At 36.1% G+C, this 17,500-nt stretch overlaps 1 protein-coding gene and 1 long non-coding RNA gene across 2 annotated transcripts in view; one reads left to right on the forward strand and one right to left on the reverse strand.

Moving 5' to 3' along the window:
- The window catches only part of LOC124955482, a 24,592-nt gene extending 7,996 nt beyond the window's left edge, over nt 1-16,596 (reverse strand). Inside the window, exons 1-2 of the long non-coding RNA XR_007102887.1 lie at nt 16,362-16,596; nt 9,343-9,440 (exon numbers count right to left, since the gene is read on the reverse strand). This is a non-coding gene — a long non-coding RNA (uncharacterized LOC124955482). The remainder of the gene's footprint in view (nt 1-9,342; nt 9,441-16,361) is intronic.
- LOC124955481 (nuclear hormone receptor E75-like) overlaps nt 1-17,500 on the forward strand; it is a 148,457-nt gene that overhangs the window by 56,316 nt on the left and 74,641 nt on the right. The window lies entirely within an intron of this gene.

Below are 17,500 nucleotides of genomic sequence, written 5' to 3' on the forward strand. Positions count from 1 at the left end.
GTACATCACGAACGCCAGGTTGACTCTCGAGCGACTGCGAGCGAGCGAGCGAGCGAGCGAATATGACGTCAGAACACGCTTGCAGCGCCCTAGATCGAGGGAGGTCACCGTGTGCCAGGCCGACGGCCCGCCGAGGTCGTATCCTCGCTCTCTCTCGCTCTCTCTTTCTTTCTTTCTCTCTCTCTCTCTCTCTCTCTCTCTCTCTCTATCTATCTATCTTTCTCTCTTTCTCTCTCCGGCACGGACTACGGGAGCTTTTCGTCTAGTCCTCCTTTCTAGGTTAGCTTGAGTTACGTCTCCAGAACGTGGGAGGCCGCCGAGTGCAGCCTCGGAAATCCGATAGCCTCTTCTCGAGACCCTCCTTCTCTCACCTACCCTCACCCTCACCCTCTCCTCTATCCATCTCTTTTTTCTTTTCTTTTTTTTTCACTTGCTCTAGGTCATTCAGGTGGTCTCCCTTCTATGGTCTCTTCTTTCTATCTCTGTCTTTCTCTCTCTCTCTCTCTCTCTCTCTCTCTCTCCTCGATTGTCCTTCCTTCCTTCCTTCCTCCCTCCCTCCCTCTGTCCCTCTATCCCTCCGTCTCTCTATCCCTCCCTTCCTCCCTTCCAGTTTTCCTGCCTTCTTTAATTTCTTCTTTTACTTCTCTTTTACTTTAACCCTCTTTCCCTTACGTAGCCCCTTTTTTCGGTTCGACAAAGATTCAGTCTTTGAGCGAACATTTTTATATACATAGAGAGAAAGAGAAAAAGAGAGAGAGAGACAGAGAGACATTTCGTAGATTACGTCCTTGAGCTCTTTAAGATTTTTCTGGATACAGGAGGAGACTTCTAATGGACATAGATAGGCGCGCGCGCGCCCGCGCTAAACAATATACTTAAGTAACGAGAGAGTTCAAGGTGGGAAGAGTGAAAGTGGCGCAGGTTGGAAGGATATTATTGGAAGCGAGGGATAATCGAAGTAGGTACTTACTTAGTTACTTACTTACTTACTTACTTACGTTGGTGTCACGCTCGTGACTCGATTCGATGACGTTAGAACGTCCATTCTATTATACATACATACATAGATATATACATACATACATATATATATATATATATATATATGTATATATTTCTACGTTACATTCGACTTTATTTCTGAATTAACCGAGGAAAATCGATTTAGGAAGGATTTCTATTTTCATGTGTTTTTCCTTCGATCGTTTTTATTAAATTATTATTCCAAACGATTAAATTAAAGTTAATTAATGTTTATTGCGATTGAAGAGATAAATACAATATATATATATATGTGCGTGTGTGTGTGTGTTTGTGTATATATATATATATATTAAAATTATTACTCCATTATGCGAGTCCTTAAAGATTCGAAGAAAGCGATCATAGAACGATTCGTGTTCTCTCTTAGTCGGTTATAGTAAGTAAGTACTTATTGGTTATCATTGGTTACTGGTACTTAGTATTATATTCTATCTATTGCCGAGGTCTATGCACGCTGAAAGCATGTCGAAAGCACGCTAGATCCACGGCTTAAGCACGCGATAGGCGAAAGGACCCGTGCCAAAGCTCGAAATAACGTGTCATGACTATATCGGGCCAGCGATGGCTTTACTTAGACCAGGTATATATGTAAGTAAGTAAGTATACCTCTCTATCTCTAATCGTTTCGTCTTTGCGAACAATAGATACCCTACGGCCATCTTGACTATACTTATATTAGAAAGAATGTTGAATATCGTTTTAGTCGATCTTACGATAATATGTATATATATATATATATATTTTTTTTTTTCATTAAAAATAAATTACCATTGTATGTTATTTTTAGTAAATAATTGTTATTAATTTAATTATGATTTGTATGATTTTATTACTTTCAAAAATGTTTATAAAATTCGACGATTAAATATTGGAAATTTCGATGGATCGATCAATCCTCGATCCTTACGAATTAAAAATCTAAAAAAAAAAAAAAAAAAAAAAAAAAAAATTCGCAATAAACGAATGGAGCACGAAGAAGCGAATTGAATTATACGCGCGTTAAATTGTGTCCCGTTATTGTGAACCGAGTTAAGAGGCGGAGAAAATATGCGAATAATTGATAGGTCGCGATAATTGTGCGTCACGGAATTTCCTTCGTTTCATGCAAAAAGTAGTTGAGAAAAGAAGCAGAGGGGGAGGGGGTGGGTGTTGGCAGTGGTGGTGGGGTGGGTGGGAGGTACATAAAAAAGGAAAAAGAAAAGAAAAGGTGGAAACAGAGTGTCGGGTATTTACCATTCACCGCGTTGCGAGATCGCGCACGATAATATTTTCTCTCTGCGTGTTGCTCGTACATTTGCATTACGAAATAGGATCGTTTTCATTAACACCTCTCTCTCTTTCTCTCTTTCTTTCTTTCATTGGATAAAAAGGCGCGTTTATAATCGTCGAAGCTATTGTAACGACGTTCCTCGATAAAACGTATCTATACAAGACGATTATAATAAAAGAGTTATTGAAATTAAAAAAAAAAAAAAAAAAAAAAAAAAAAAAAAATTATCGATATTATCCCTGAAGGATCATCGATTTTGATATAATCGAAAATTAAAATTAAAAGGAAAAGAGAAGGAAAGGAAAGAAAAGAAAGAAAAACTTTCTAATTAACATAGAAATATAAAGTGTACAAACGAATTCGATAATATTCACTTAAAAAATTATAAACGTATAATAGAGTATCATCGTAAGCTTTACTAAATAGATAATTCTACGTTTGTAATCACATCAGTACATGTATATATATATATATATATATATATATATATATATATATATATATATATATATATATATATATATAATATATCTATCTATATATCTATGTATGTATGCGAAAGAATGGTTGATCTGTCTATTATAATAAATAATAGCGTAATTGAAGGTAATCGGTCGAAGAATAGATCGGAGTTTAACGAGAGTTCTTGCGAGTCGTGGTTGAGAAGTAAGTATCGTTCAAAGGAGGACGAGGAGAAGGAGGTGGATGAGGAGAGATGAAGGAGAAGGGAGGTGTTATGTGGGGTGGTATGGCGTTGCATGGCGTGGTGTAGCGTGGTGTGGTGTGGTGTGGTGTGGTGTAGTATAGTGTGATGGTAGTAATGGTAGGAGGAGAGGTTCAAAGAGAAGGGGAAAGCCTTCTGTCAGTGGAACAACGTACCGCCGTGAACTCTCGACTATTCTGTTCACCACGGAATCGCGTGTCACGCGCGTCAAGTGCAGCGATGCATTCATTCGCTGCACTGCATCGAATGTCCGCGAGCACCCTTGTCTTCTTACGTTTGCCTATCGTGAAAATGATATTTAAGATAGATATTCGATAGAATTTTATGCGCATTTAATATTTATGTCTATATTCATATTTAAATATATGTATTTTATATATATATATATATATATGTATATGTATGTATGTATGTATGTATATATAATTTGTTAAGGTTTTGGTATACGATTACTACATGCATTCTTATAGAACGATATCTTTAAATAAATACTTTATGATAGATTGTCAGATGTAAATGTTTTGCAATGTTTTGTGTATATATATATATATATGATATACGATTTATATGTATACTCTGTATCTATTTTGCAACGATCGTAGATTAAGATCGACGGAATTGTTGCGAACTACTTTGTTCTAATTAACTACAATTTACAATCGAGATTACAAGGTAACAAGAAAACTCAAAGGAAACTTCGATAATATGATATATTTCAGAGAGAGGAAGGGTTTTTTTTTTTTTTTTCTTCTTTCCTTTTTCCATTAGAACACGTTCTGCCAATGCACTTTTTCTTTTTCTTCTATCTTTCTGTCCTTCGAAGAATAAATTCCATAAGAGAACGTTTTGTTAGAAACCCTGGATAAATGTGTAAGAAAGACGTGAGGGGAGACGTAAAAAAAAAAAAAAAAGAGTAAAAAAAAGAAAAAGAAGAAAAAAAAGAAAGGAAAAAGAAAAAAAAAGGAAAAAGAAAGATAAAAAAAAGGAGAGAAGAAAGAAAGAATCGACGGAATTCTCGGTGCATTAGTTGGCCGTAGTCGCGTTGCTTGCACGTGCCCTTGAGTCCTCGTATAGTTTTGCCGAAGAATACGACGCGCTTGTCGTCGGAACGTTCGGTTTAGTTTCGTATTTCGTTTGTAATCTTAACGCGCGCATCTAGATTTTTCTAATGTGGCCGCAACGTCTTCGTCATCGGTAACGGATGCGGTGTGTTAGTAAATAGAGGGGAACGTGTGGTTACCGAGAAAACACGTTGACTCCTTTTTTTTTTTTTTCTTTCTTTCTTTTTTCGTTTTTGTTTTCTATTTCCAAGTATAACACTACTTTCAAAATATTTGATAATTATTTACTAACCTTTCGAGTCTTCCTATCGATAGAGGACAAATTTTGAGAAGAGGATAAAAGACGTAATTTATACGATCTTACGATCAGTCGTACTAGGAACTTTGTCGTAGTAGAAACCTCGTCGTCTCTGGTAAATATTTATATACATATATATATATATATATAATTAGTATTAATGATTTAAAATATTACATTTAGATGCGTGTATGCGTGTATGATATACATAAGTTTGAATATTATTAAACTTGATAATTTTTCTTTCTAACTTTCAAGTATGTAACATCTATATATTACGTTCTTAATATAAATCGTCATCGATCTTAATTATTTTGATTATTTTACTATTTTTATTATAGATAAAATTTGATAATCGTCGTTGTCTTTTTTTTCTTTCTTCCGTCCTTTCTTTCTTTTTTCCTTTCTTACTTTCTCTACGCTTTACTTATAGGTTATTATAAAAATTTACGATTTGCAAAATAATAATAATAAGTATTATAATGATTGGTAGAGCGATTTAACAAAGGACTCTCGCTTTCATTTTCTATTATGTCGATTTAATCGATCGAAACACATAGAAGAACGGGCGTAATATCGAAAGACAAGAGAGTTGCTCGTAAAGCACCGCTAATAAATCAACTTTCCGTTTTCTTTGACCGTCCGTAGACTTAACAATAAGTGAAAGGAGAGAAGAGAGGAGTAGAATAGAGATAAACATTCAACTTCGTTCGTTATTGTAGCGATGCGATGCGATCAGCTGTTAAGGAGAAAGCGTTCGTTGTTATCCAAGAACAAATAATTGCTTCGATACGATAGAGATTAGCTCTTTAGTTAGTTTCTTTCTTTATTTCTCTCTTTCGATTATTTGTTAAGAAGAAGAAGAAGAAGAAGAAGGAGGAGGAGAAGAAGAAGAAGGAGAAGGAGAAGAAGAGAGATCGACTGGCTACGATCGATAGATCACACACGTACGGAGGTTATTACGAGCGTCGATGGTCGCACCTTGCGACGTTCACTTTTGTTCGACCTCGTAGCCTCGCTCGAATCGGAAAGTCGCATTGAATTTATCACGGATTCCATAAACTCAGGTCGATCGATCGATGGATCAATCGATCGTTCGTTCATTTGATCGTTCATTCGCGTGCCTCTTTGAAAGTAGATTCTTGAGGTGTTTTACAATAACTATGTACATATGAGTATTGATTTTTGTTTTTTTTTTTTTTTGTTTTTCTTTTTTCTGTTTTTTCTCTTTAGTAGAACACCAACGCAGATAGATGATCGTTTGGGGGGAATAAATGGAACTGAAAGGAAAGAGTTATGCATATATTTATTTATTTTTTTTTTTTTTCTTTTTTGTTCGTTTGTTTTATCTTTTTCATTTCAATGTATGCAACGTTATTAGATAATTTAATCATAATATTACGTTGACAAATCCAATAGATTAGAGAATTTATAATTAATATAATTAATAATTAGTATTATTCGTGATGTTTTAAACGTTTCGCATATTCGAAGGTTAACTAACAGAAGGCAAAAGTAGACTCGTTCGTTCGGGCAACGACATTTCATTCGAGTCGTTATAATAGTCATAACGACGACGTCGGCGTCGACGTCGACGTCGACTACGACGACGACATATAGCTTTAGCTGGTACTTTCTCGAAGCGTTAACTCGTCCGCGCTTAGTTGGTATTCCTCATGCAGTAACGCAGGTCAGTGTAGTTGGCTCCTACGTAGATGCACCCACATATAAATCGAATCGAATCGAATCGAATCGAGTCGAGTCGAGTCGAGTCGAGTCGAGTCGAGTGGAGTTGAGTCGACTCATATATTTACCAAAGAGAGAAGAGTCGAGCCTCTCCGCCGTCGTGTCGTTGTCCGTAATCTCATTGCGTGCGTAACCGGAGATAAAAATGAATCTAAAAGAGTCTGGCGCGGTACGTTGCACTCGTGCATACGTGTGCATACGTGCGCGCGCATATATATGTATATATACGCGTATGTGTGTGTGTGTGTGTGTGTGTTTACGAATTCACGCACACTCTCGCATTCGCACGTACGTATGTACGTATGTATTACTATATCGACTCTCCCTCGAAATAACTCGTCTTTGAACGATTTATTATCGAGCGACCGATGAAATTATTTTTTTACCGTATCGAATCAAAGATTTCTATCAGCTCTCTCTCTCTCTCTCTTTCTCTCGGTATGTGTTAATCCCTTTCAAGACAAGGCAAACATCTCTCTCTCTCACTCTCTCTCTTTCCTCTTTTTCTTTTTTATCGAAACTTGGCTAATATAAAGGAGAGAATATATAGCGGTAGATAGAGAGGAGAAGGTCGTGTTCAAATGATATATAACATATTCCAAGGTTGAAACATTCCTAATTCTTGGCAAAGTATTAATTCACCTTGTCGCATTTCTCTCTCATCTTTTATAATTCTTTCATTTTCGAAATTCTCATCGAAACTGAAGGTAATCGTCGATCGTGTTTCCTTTCTTCCTTTTTTTATTTTCTCTTCTTTTTTTTTCTTTTTATCTTTTTTTTTCTTTTTTTCTTTCCGTTTCTTTTCTGGCTCTTGTGAACTTCTCTTGTTGAAAGAACGATATTGCCTAATGTTCTGGATGAAGATTTAGCCATCTCTATACTTCTCTCTCTCTCTCTCTCTCTCTCTCTCTCTCTCTCTCTCTCTCTCTCTCTCTCTTTCCCGTCGTCTCCTTAGGTTCTGACGTCAGAATTCTGCCCTACTTTAGAGAAACTTCAACACCTCCGAGAACAGTGTCGTTGTTCGCGTGATTGTAAAATCTTTCCAGGGACGATACATTTGCAAGGATTGTTAACAGTTCGATGAAGAAGAAAGAGATAAACTCAGAGAGAGAAAGAGAGAGAGAGAGAGAGAGAGAGAGAGAGAGAGAGAATATAACAATTCATCTTCGAACTTTGATCGAACATCGATTTCGTCTTCTTTCTCAGTTTTGGCCAACTTTTACCGTATGATGAGAAAGAGATAGATAGATAGATAGATAGAAATAGAGGAAGAAGGGAGAAAGAGAAAGAGAAAGAGAAAGAGAAAGAGAGAGAGAGAGAAAGAATGGGTTGAAGTGAGATAAAAGGAGTATGAAAGAAGGGTCAAAGTGGTGGACCGAATTTACCTGGGTGCGCTTGGTTAAGCTCTGTGACGAAGCTGAGTAACATTGCCTATGCGATTTCGATGGAAGCGAGGCCGCTTGCCCTAGTGAGAGGACATTAACCCGAAAGCTCGGTTACGAGGGAAGCCGAAGTTGACCGAAGTCGTATGATAAAGAATCGTGGAGGGGAGGGGAGAGATGATGAAGCTTCGCTGGTAGTAGAGTTGGTGCTACTAATGCACAGGGGAGGAAAGGGGATTGATACTTTCTGTGACGTATCACGAGAATTCTTTTTCCTCGATGATGATGACGTTGACGATGATGATATTTGCGTTTTGTTATTTTCAATTTTTGCGCTTTGTTTTTATATTTTTGATTGACTTTATCGAGGCTGGGGGGGAATGTGGAGGTGGGACGGAGGTTTTTTTTCTTTCGTTCTTTTTTCCTTCAAATTGACACGTTTATAAAATAGGTAAAGATAGTTTACGAGCATTCGTAATTTTCTATTCGCAATCGCTATTTATATAGCTCGTTGATTAATATAGAGTTGGATAATAATTGTAGATCTCTCTCTCTCTCTCTCTTTCTCTCTTTATCTATCTCTATCTATCTATCTGTATCTCTCTTTCTTTTTTCTTTTTTCTTTCTCAAACTAAAATCAAACGCCAATACAAATATAAAACGTGTGTGTTATATAGTACGAGGAGCCCTTAAATATTCCACCGTGTTCATTCGTTCGTTTAGCCCCCGCCAGGTTCGACCTCGACCAGCAAGAGAGAGAGAGTACGAGAGAGATAGAGAGAGAGAAAGAGAGAGGACGTTGCACTTTGACCGTATCTAATATAAGATACCGTGCGCTCAGCCAGCACCGAGCTCCGCGCTCTAAACTAACGAGAAATATCGTCTTGCACGATCGTGAACGAGATGTAGAAGAAAAAAAAAAAATAGTACATCTCGTTCACGAGCCGATTTAAAAAAAAAAAAAAAAAAAAAAAAAAAAGAAAAAAGAAAGAAACAAAAACGGAAAAAATAAAACAAAAAAACTAGAATTCTTTCTACGATTGTATCCATAGGAGTTTTAAGGAAATACATTGATAGGTATAATTAACACGTTAACGAAGATTATTGGTAATTCAATCGTTTGCGAAAAATCAATTCTCGAAGAGCTTCGAGTAAATTTTGTTCTTTTTTTTTTTTTTTTTTTTTTTTTTTTTTCTTCGAATACCTTTCCGAGATATTTTGAATAATTATCGACATATGTATGCATGTAATATCTATTAGTAAGAAATAGTTACATAATTCACCTTGCATATTCGGTTCTTACGAAGCCCGTTAGAAAAAAAGAAGATAAGACAGTTCAAGGAAGGCAACGATACACGACGATTTGACAAGTTATATTAGCGGTAATCAGCGAGGTCACTGATACATTTCTTTTCGATTTATATTATTAGTACCTACGAATGTAACAAGCACCTCGTAAATTAAAGTAAATCAGAGAGAAAGAGATAAAGATATATATATATATATAATTCGTCACTGTACGAAAGAAAATTTTTCAATAAATATTTTTCTTCATCTTAAAAAAAAAAAAAAAAAAAAAAAAAAAGAGAAAAATCTAGAAAAGTAACAAGCACATAAAAATTATTTTAATCGTATAAATGGCATATCATTTATATCAAAGGAATCTTTTTTTACGATAGGGTCAACCGGAAAAAGTGACTTGTTGCTCGAAAGAATTCAAAAGTGTAGAGAGAAAAAGATGCTGGTATAGGCGACTATTATATACATATATATATGTATATACGTATGTATGTATGTATATATGTATAATCACTCACCAATAGCCGGTGTATAGGGAATGTAGGTAACCGGGTCTTGTCCCTCTTTCGCAATGCTGTTATATAGGAGTAGGCTGCTGGTGGCTGAGGTAGGTTGACTGGAACGATAAAGTCAGGAAAGTCTCTCTCTCTCTTTCTCTCTCTTTTTCTCTACTCTATATCCAAAGTTGGAAAGGAGGTGAGAAATGTGAACGAGTTATACCAGAAATGATTTCAAAAGAGAGGAGAGAAAAAAAACAGAAAAGAAAGAAAGAAAGAAAGAAAGAAAGAAAGAAAGAAAATTACTTTTAGATTATCAATATTCTTATCTATACTTTTCAAATTTACAACGCTAATCTTATTCGTATATTCAAGTACAAATTTATGTATTATTTAAATTAGATGCAGGTTAACGCGTTGTAAATGCATACGTATATACGTAACGCGTATATAACGTGTATAAACGTTCGATTAATTTTATCCAAATTATAAAACGAAGAAGAAGAGGAAGTAAGATATTATATTGTGCAATTCGTTAGATGGAATCTGTTTAAAAATTTTACCCACGAATTTCCGATCGAATGAGAATATGTTGAGAAAGAGAGAAAAAGGAAGAAACGAAGGGATGTGCTGCAATTAATCAAAATAGATGGATTTCTTTTGTTCTAGGATACACTTTGATTGGTTTTAAAATTGTCGAAGGTTAGGCGGCGTCATCCTGGCAAAAGAGATAGGCTGTTAGAGCAACGAACGGTCATGCAAAGATATCGATGGATTTTCGATCGGTCAGGAAAGTATGCCAACGGTAGCGGGTCATCTAACGCTACTTAACGCGCGCCGATGCGCTCGAATGCGTTTGGAATGTGAACTCGTAACTAGAGGACAATGCTTCGTCGATGCACGTGGCTTAAACGCAACTATTCTATATCTCTATAAATGCAGTGTGTCACCGGTGCAATGTTTTCTTCTCGATAATATCGAATAAATAAATCAAATCTAACGAACGAACGAACGAACGCGCCACCATAGTTTTGCTTTGTCGGCGATTAAAAGGAAATCGCCAGAGTATCTCTCTCTTTTTTTTATTTGTATCCGTTCGTTCATTCATGTGTAACATATTTACATATGTATATATATATATATATTTATATGCGATATTTCATTCGAACGTAAAAATAAAACACTGGTAGGTTATATCCATCGTGGATCGATTAGAAAAATTTATTATCTAATAACGATTTACATGTATTCATACAAAATGCGAATTTGTCAAACGTCGAACGAAAATAATTAAAGAGTGTAGAAAAGTGAACGGGGGAGGGCCGAGAACTGTAATCATAATGAATGGATTATTCTATTATTCGATTAATTGGATATTATAATTCATTCTTTATTGCCAAACGAACAGTTATCCCGGAAAAGTTACTACACTCGAGTTGCCGAAGCGAATCCGAATAGAGAGAGAGAGAGAGAGAGAGAGAGAGAGAAAGAGAGAGATATGTTGGTTAGGAGTCGTTGACCAATGTGCATTCCGCACTTTGGCTATACTCTTGAGCAATTGCATTCGATTGCCTTTGGAGACTTTCCTCTTTTACTTCTACCCTTACCACGCGCCCTGTCTTCGTTTTTTCAATCTCATTGAAAGATAAAAGATTTTATTAAACAAGCTTCTTCCTTTTTTCCTATTTTTCGTTCTCAATTTTTTGATTCGCCTCGCCGACATCTTTTTCTCCTAATCGATTTAATTTAATCGAACGATCAAACGATAAAAATTATAATACCATTATCGTTTTTTCCTTTTCTTCTCGATTCAACGAATTAGATTGATTATTATCAAACATCCAACCCTCGTATAATATATAAAAATCCAATTGAAAATGAATTAATTTATTGTATTATGTATGATATAAATTAATTAATCGTATAATATCTCTTTTAACTTTAGTTGAAAGATTCGAAATAATCTTTAACATTATAAATATATATGTATTTACATGTACATTATTGCAACTAGTAACTGTTGTATACGTATGGATACGTAGCTTATATCCTTGTAACGATTAATCCTATCTTTATATGATCGTGGGTCGAACGAAGTCGTTATAATAAATATCGAACTTCTCTCTTTTCTTTTCTTTTTTTTCTCTTTCTCTCTTACATTTTTCTTCCTTTTCTTTTTCTTTTTTTTTTCTAATCAAAGATCGACCCGATTTCTCTTCTCTTTGTGGGATATCATCGTAGGCCGATATCTGATATTTAAATATTCAACGTTACGTTTTATCTCTCTATCTCTCTCTCCCTCTCCCTCTCTCTCTCTCTCTCTCTCTCTCTAGCTATCTATCTCTTTTTCTTTCTTTCTCATAAGGAAGTCGCATTAAAGTCGTCATCGATGACGCAATAAGAGAGATGTCGGGTGAAAGCAAACCGAAAGCGCGGAAACGGAGGCGTCGTCGTAACTCTGCGTTGCCGCACAGTAGTGTCTATTACGTTAGAGAGTAAGACCGGCTCGCTTAGACTATGCGAGACGTGGTTGTGTTACGTTAGAACGAATTGTTGTCCCTACGACAACACAGCTAGTCAGATAAAGTTCCTAGACCTGGTACGACAACAACAACGCGTTGTGTTGTACGACCAGGACGCGTTTTCACTCTCTTTTACGAACGATTCGACCAAACCCACCAATCGATATTTATCGATCGATCGATCGATCCGTCTACATATTTACGAGACTTTATCCCCGGAATTTTATCGTCCAACGAAACGGAACCTGATCTAAGGCCACTATCATGCAACGTATCTATTACTTTTCTATTCTTTAGGATAATAAGAACGACATGGAGAAATTTATCAACACGGTTTATTATTTTCAAACGGATACGAGAAGTATCCCTTTTGAATTTTTCTTTTTCTTTTTCTTTTTTCTCCCCACGTTTTTTCTTTTTAACTTGTCGCTTTCATCTTACGCCGTATAAGAAGTCTTTATTTAAAAGGGATTAGGGGAGTTCGATGGTGCTTTAAAAAAAGTTAAAAAGGTAAAAAGGAATTAACCGCCCACGCAGATTTTTTATTAAAACGTATAACCTGATAACGATTACTTGTACCGCGCGATAATATAATTGTTCGATATCAATGATTTTCTTTTTTTATACGTAAGAAATTTATGAAAGAGAAACTTTAGAGTGAATAAAACTCCGAAAGAGAGAGAGAGAGAGAGAGCAAGAGGAGGGAGATGTGAGGAGGAAAGAATTTTATTACATTCCGATGGCAGGCCTACATGAATCTCAAGACAATGGTTGTCCCAGGGATAAGCGAGTAGTCTGAATAGATAGATATGTACATACATTAGTCTATCTATTGCTTACATACCAACGTATACACACATGCGTATATGTGTATATATACATATATGAGCTTCTGGAGTTTCGCGTGGGACTCTGTCCTTTTCCGCACGTTGCAGCAACGCGTTCCTAACAGTTTCTTCTTTTTTCTCTTTTTCTTTTTTTTTCCTCTTTTTTTTTTTTTTTTTTTTTTTTTTTTTTTTTTTTTTTACTTTCATATATTTCAAAACCACTCGTTGATAATATACCCTACATACATACGTAATATCCTACATACTCGATGAGAATCCTCGATGAGAATTGATTCATCGATCCTATCGATCGATAAATCGATCGATAAGAAGATAAACATAAATGAATTTCTCGATCGTTCAATTTCCTTTTTAATTCATTAATACGCTAAGCTAAGTTTTATTTTTACGAAGAAAACGAGGAAACGATCAATAATATAATTGTGTAAACGATTCTTAGTATTACATAAGTCAAGGAACGAATTGAAACAACGAGGAAACGAATAATATTTGCCAGGAAAACGAATGAGCTCGAATTAAGAAATTTCTTTTTGTTTGGTGTATGGGCAAATGAAATTTTTCTTTCTTTTCCTTATGTTTCTTTCTCTTTTTTTTTTTTTTCTTTCTTCCTTTCTTTCTTTTTGGAAAACAACGAACTAAGGTCATTCACCGTTGTACATTTACATATATATATATAGATATATCAAACTTTTGCGCATTTACGTACGTACATAGATACATATATATATATATATATATATATATATATATACATATGTATATATCTATCAACGTGCATACGAAAGTGAGGTCGGCTTGTGGACTGTAAAATACCTGGAACTCGTATACACGTAGCCCACTGGCACAGATTCGCACGGTACGCGAAGATTTTGCAACGTGAAACGACCCTCGTTAATCGCTGACGCGGCCACGATGCTCGGCAACCGACAACGCGTTCTTGCGCTTGTATTTGTGCTTAAATGCATATATGTGCGCGCGCGCGCGAGAAAGAGAGAGGGGCGGGGGAGAAGGGAGGAGGAGAGGAGAACCTTCGCGAAAACCGTGAACCCAATTTGTTCCAATTTAATGGGCACTGTTAGCCAGCCACAATCGACAATTGTCGGCCTTCCTAGACGATTATCATAGACGAATATAATTTTTTTTCTTATTAGTTTCTTCCTCGCCTTTTATTTCCTCGTACTTATTCTCCTTCTCCTTTGTTCTCTCTCTCTCTCTCTCTCTCTCTCTCTCTCTCTCTCTTTCTCTTTCTGTTTTTTATTTTCTATTTTTTACTCGTCAATTTTAATTTCAATTTTTCTTTTTTTTTTTTTTTTTTCTTCTTTTCCGTTTAAAAACGCGTGAACTTAAAAATAATCTATACTCAGTGGTTGAATCGCCACATGTCGTTGTTACGATTTTATTATTATTATAATAATAATAATTATTATTATTTTTATTATTACAATCTCAAGGATCCGTTATTGCCACGATTATCTATACATATATTTTTTTATTCGGAATCCGATGAATTTCGTAATGACCGTGACAATCCTCATTTGAAAACATTTAATCATTATTTATAGACGTTATATTCTCTGATCGTTAAGTTCGAGAAAAGGAAAGGGAAAGAGAGAAAGAAAAAAAAGGAAAAAAAAAAAGAAGAAGAAGAAATAAAAAATATTTGAACGTTTGGACGTTTCGTTCCTTACGAAATATCTACCGCGTGCTTACTTACATCAACAAGGTCTTCTTATGATTCTTTTCTTTTTTTTTTCTTTTTCTTTTTCTTTTTTTTTTTTTTTTTTTTTACGTATGTCCTTCACCGCGAAGCTAAATGAGGAATCATCATTTCTCGTTCTTATGTATGACGACTTTAAACAGTTAAGACTTTAAGAAGAATCCCCATTGGTTAGGTGTGGGTTAGTCGTAGTGTCTCTCAAAGTTAAAAATTGAAAGAGACGTTCGTTTTATTCGCATGAGACGAATGATTTACGAGCTCTCGTCACGGTGGGCAGGCAAGGGAGGAACGAGCCATCTTGAAAATTTATGTTCATCGGCATAAAGAGATTCGTGAAAACCGCATAGCCATAAAATTTGGCCGCAAATCTCCCCGGTCTCCTTCCAAGCCCGCCGCCACCCACGTTCCCCAGACCACCCCTCTCCACCCTTCTTTCTGGTTACCATTCGACTACTGTCGTCGCTCGTAAATCGTTTACTTGACGTGGTTGTCGTCCGTAGACAGTTAGTTCGTACGCGTTAGGTGTAAACGACGAGGAGTAGTAAAGTAAAGTAGAGTAGAGTAGAGATAGATAAAGATACGGAAAATTTCGCGTGGACCAAATAAAATTTCTCATTTATTTCCTTCGTATAGACGGATATAAAAAAAAGAAAACCCCTCCGATGAGTATATACAATTTCGTTGGTATTTAATAAGGAAAAAAAAAAGAAAAAAGGAAAAATGTTAAAAGTGAGAGCCGACAAATAATTGAAAAAACCAAGAAAAAAAAAAAAAAAAAAAAGAATAATCATCCGTTATTATTATTAACATTCTCGTAAGAATGTACTTCTTTTTTTCGATACTCCGAAATATTCAAAAAAAAAAAAAAAAAAAAAAAAAAGAAAAAAAAAAAAAATTATTGACAATTCTCCCAAGTAGACAGAGAGGAAAATTCTCAATCGAGTTAATTAGACGAGAATCGATGCGATTGAAAGATTCGAAGAAATAACTAGTAAAATACAGTTAGAGCGGTAGAATTTAGCCTCCCTCCCGTTAGACGTTCCTGGCCGTTGATACCACGTGACATACGATGTATGTACGTCGATTCGATGTTGAGGCAGGTCAGGGGAGAGATGCTTAGAGAGCGTGTTAGATTACGTTAGATCCAACCGTTAACAAGCGGTGCTGGCTAGCTAACTTGCAACCGGTTAACGTAGCACGGTAGCACTACGTCTCTTTCTCTCTCTCTCTCTCTCTCTCTTTATTCCATTCTAGTATACCCCCACTTTTGGAATTTCAATTCTTTCTCTCGCTCGCTCTCTCTTTCTCTTTCGTTCTTTCACCTGGGCCGAGGCTATTTTTCGTTGACTCAAACCACGTTACCACGTGCGGTATCAAAGCGTAGGTGTAAAATGCGACAAGAGGAGCGCGTTTTGAACGGCTTTCACTCTCTCCGAGTGTTGGTGAGTCAACGATGGGAGATAATTTATTCCTTGATTTTGTATCACCCTGGACAACGTTGTATTCCACGTGCATTACATGCATACAGAAAACAAATATTATACATACATACATATATATATATATATATTTTTTTTTTTTTCCATACGAATTTTATTCTTTCTCCGTTAGTTGAGATTATTGAACGTTTTATGTATCGCAAGAAAAAGAAAAGAGAAAAAGAAAGAATAAAATGTTGACGCGTTAGACGAATATATTCATTAATACAATATTAAGTACTAAAACGATATAAATCAATCTAATTGATTTTTTACTCGGATCGTTTTTTCTAATTTTCTTTTTTCCTTTCTTTTTTTTTTTTTTTTCTTTTGCATATGATGAAACGATAACAACAATGCCGACCGTTGTTGCGTACGTTAGAATTAGTAGAAGAAGCCTACTGGCAAAGAGGATGCGAAAAGCGTAATAAAGGCCAAGCGGAGTCCGTCGTACACAGCTCTGGGTTGTACACACCACGTCGACGAAAATCCTTGATCCTAATGACGGGTCAACCGTGCCAATTGGCCATAGGAACGGAACGGAACGGTTCTCTTCTCCGGGAGACTCGTACCGATCTATGTAAACGCATAGATCTTCTTCCCGCATTCTACGTATCACAACTTGTACTCTTCTCCTATTTTTCCACCCTCCTCCCTCCCCCCGCCATCCCTTCGCTATGTCGAATAAGGTTCCTACTTATCGGATTGAAAAATTGTCGTTGATTAAAAAATATATTATTATTTCGCTGATCGACGATAATAAAATGAAAATTAACAAGGACGCGGTCGATGTAAATATTTAAAAAAAAAAAAAAAAAAAAAAAAAGAGAGAAAGAAAAAAAAAGAAAAAGCAATTTTTTAAATACACATTATTGGATCAAATAATATTCTCAATATTTATACTACATAATCTTCTTTGTCACTTTTTCTATTTATTACAATTAAAAAAAAAAAAAAAAAAAAAAAAAAAAAAAAAACCATCCCCTCTCCCCGTCCCTCTCTCTTTCTCTCTTTAATCTCGTTCTTCCAAGTTCTTTCAATTTCGTTATTATAATGAGGATATCGCCGATCTGTCGGAGGGAAGATTTAAAAAAATCGGTAAAAAGTAAAAAGGTACGGGGCGTCTTAATGAGATAGTTACGAGCCTGATCGTTACATTCGCGCAGGCGCTTACGGTGCCGCGATACAACACGCCGCGAGAAACTCACTCGCGCACCGCGTCGCACGGCACACACACGAGAGACCGATTGAACCGCAGAGAGCGAGCGGAGCGAGCGAGCGAGCGAGCGAGCGAGCGAGCCTATCTAGCTGGCGCGAGGCTCACACGCAGCTACCGACGCGCGCGACGGCCACGCGGTGCGCGTTTATACAAATCTCTCGAGACTACTACAAACCGGCACCATTTTTTCTATTTATCTATTTTCATTTCTCTCTTTCTCTCTCTCTCTCTCTCTCTCTCTCTCTCTCTCTCTCTCTCTCTCTCTCTCTCTCTCTCTCTCTCTCTCTCTCTCTCTCTCTCTCTCTCTTTCTCTGTCTAAACTCGCCTAACATATCTCGGTGATCTCATAAAAAAAGAAAAGAAAAAAAAGGACAAAAAAAAAAAAAAAGAAAAAA

Source organism: Vespa velutina, chromosome 18 (genome assembly GCF_912470025.1).
Source record: "Vespa velutina chromosome 18, iVesVel2.1, whole genome shotgun sequence".
NCBI lineage: Eukaryota > Metazoa > Arthropoda > Insecta > Hymenoptera > Vespidae > Vespa > Vespa velutina.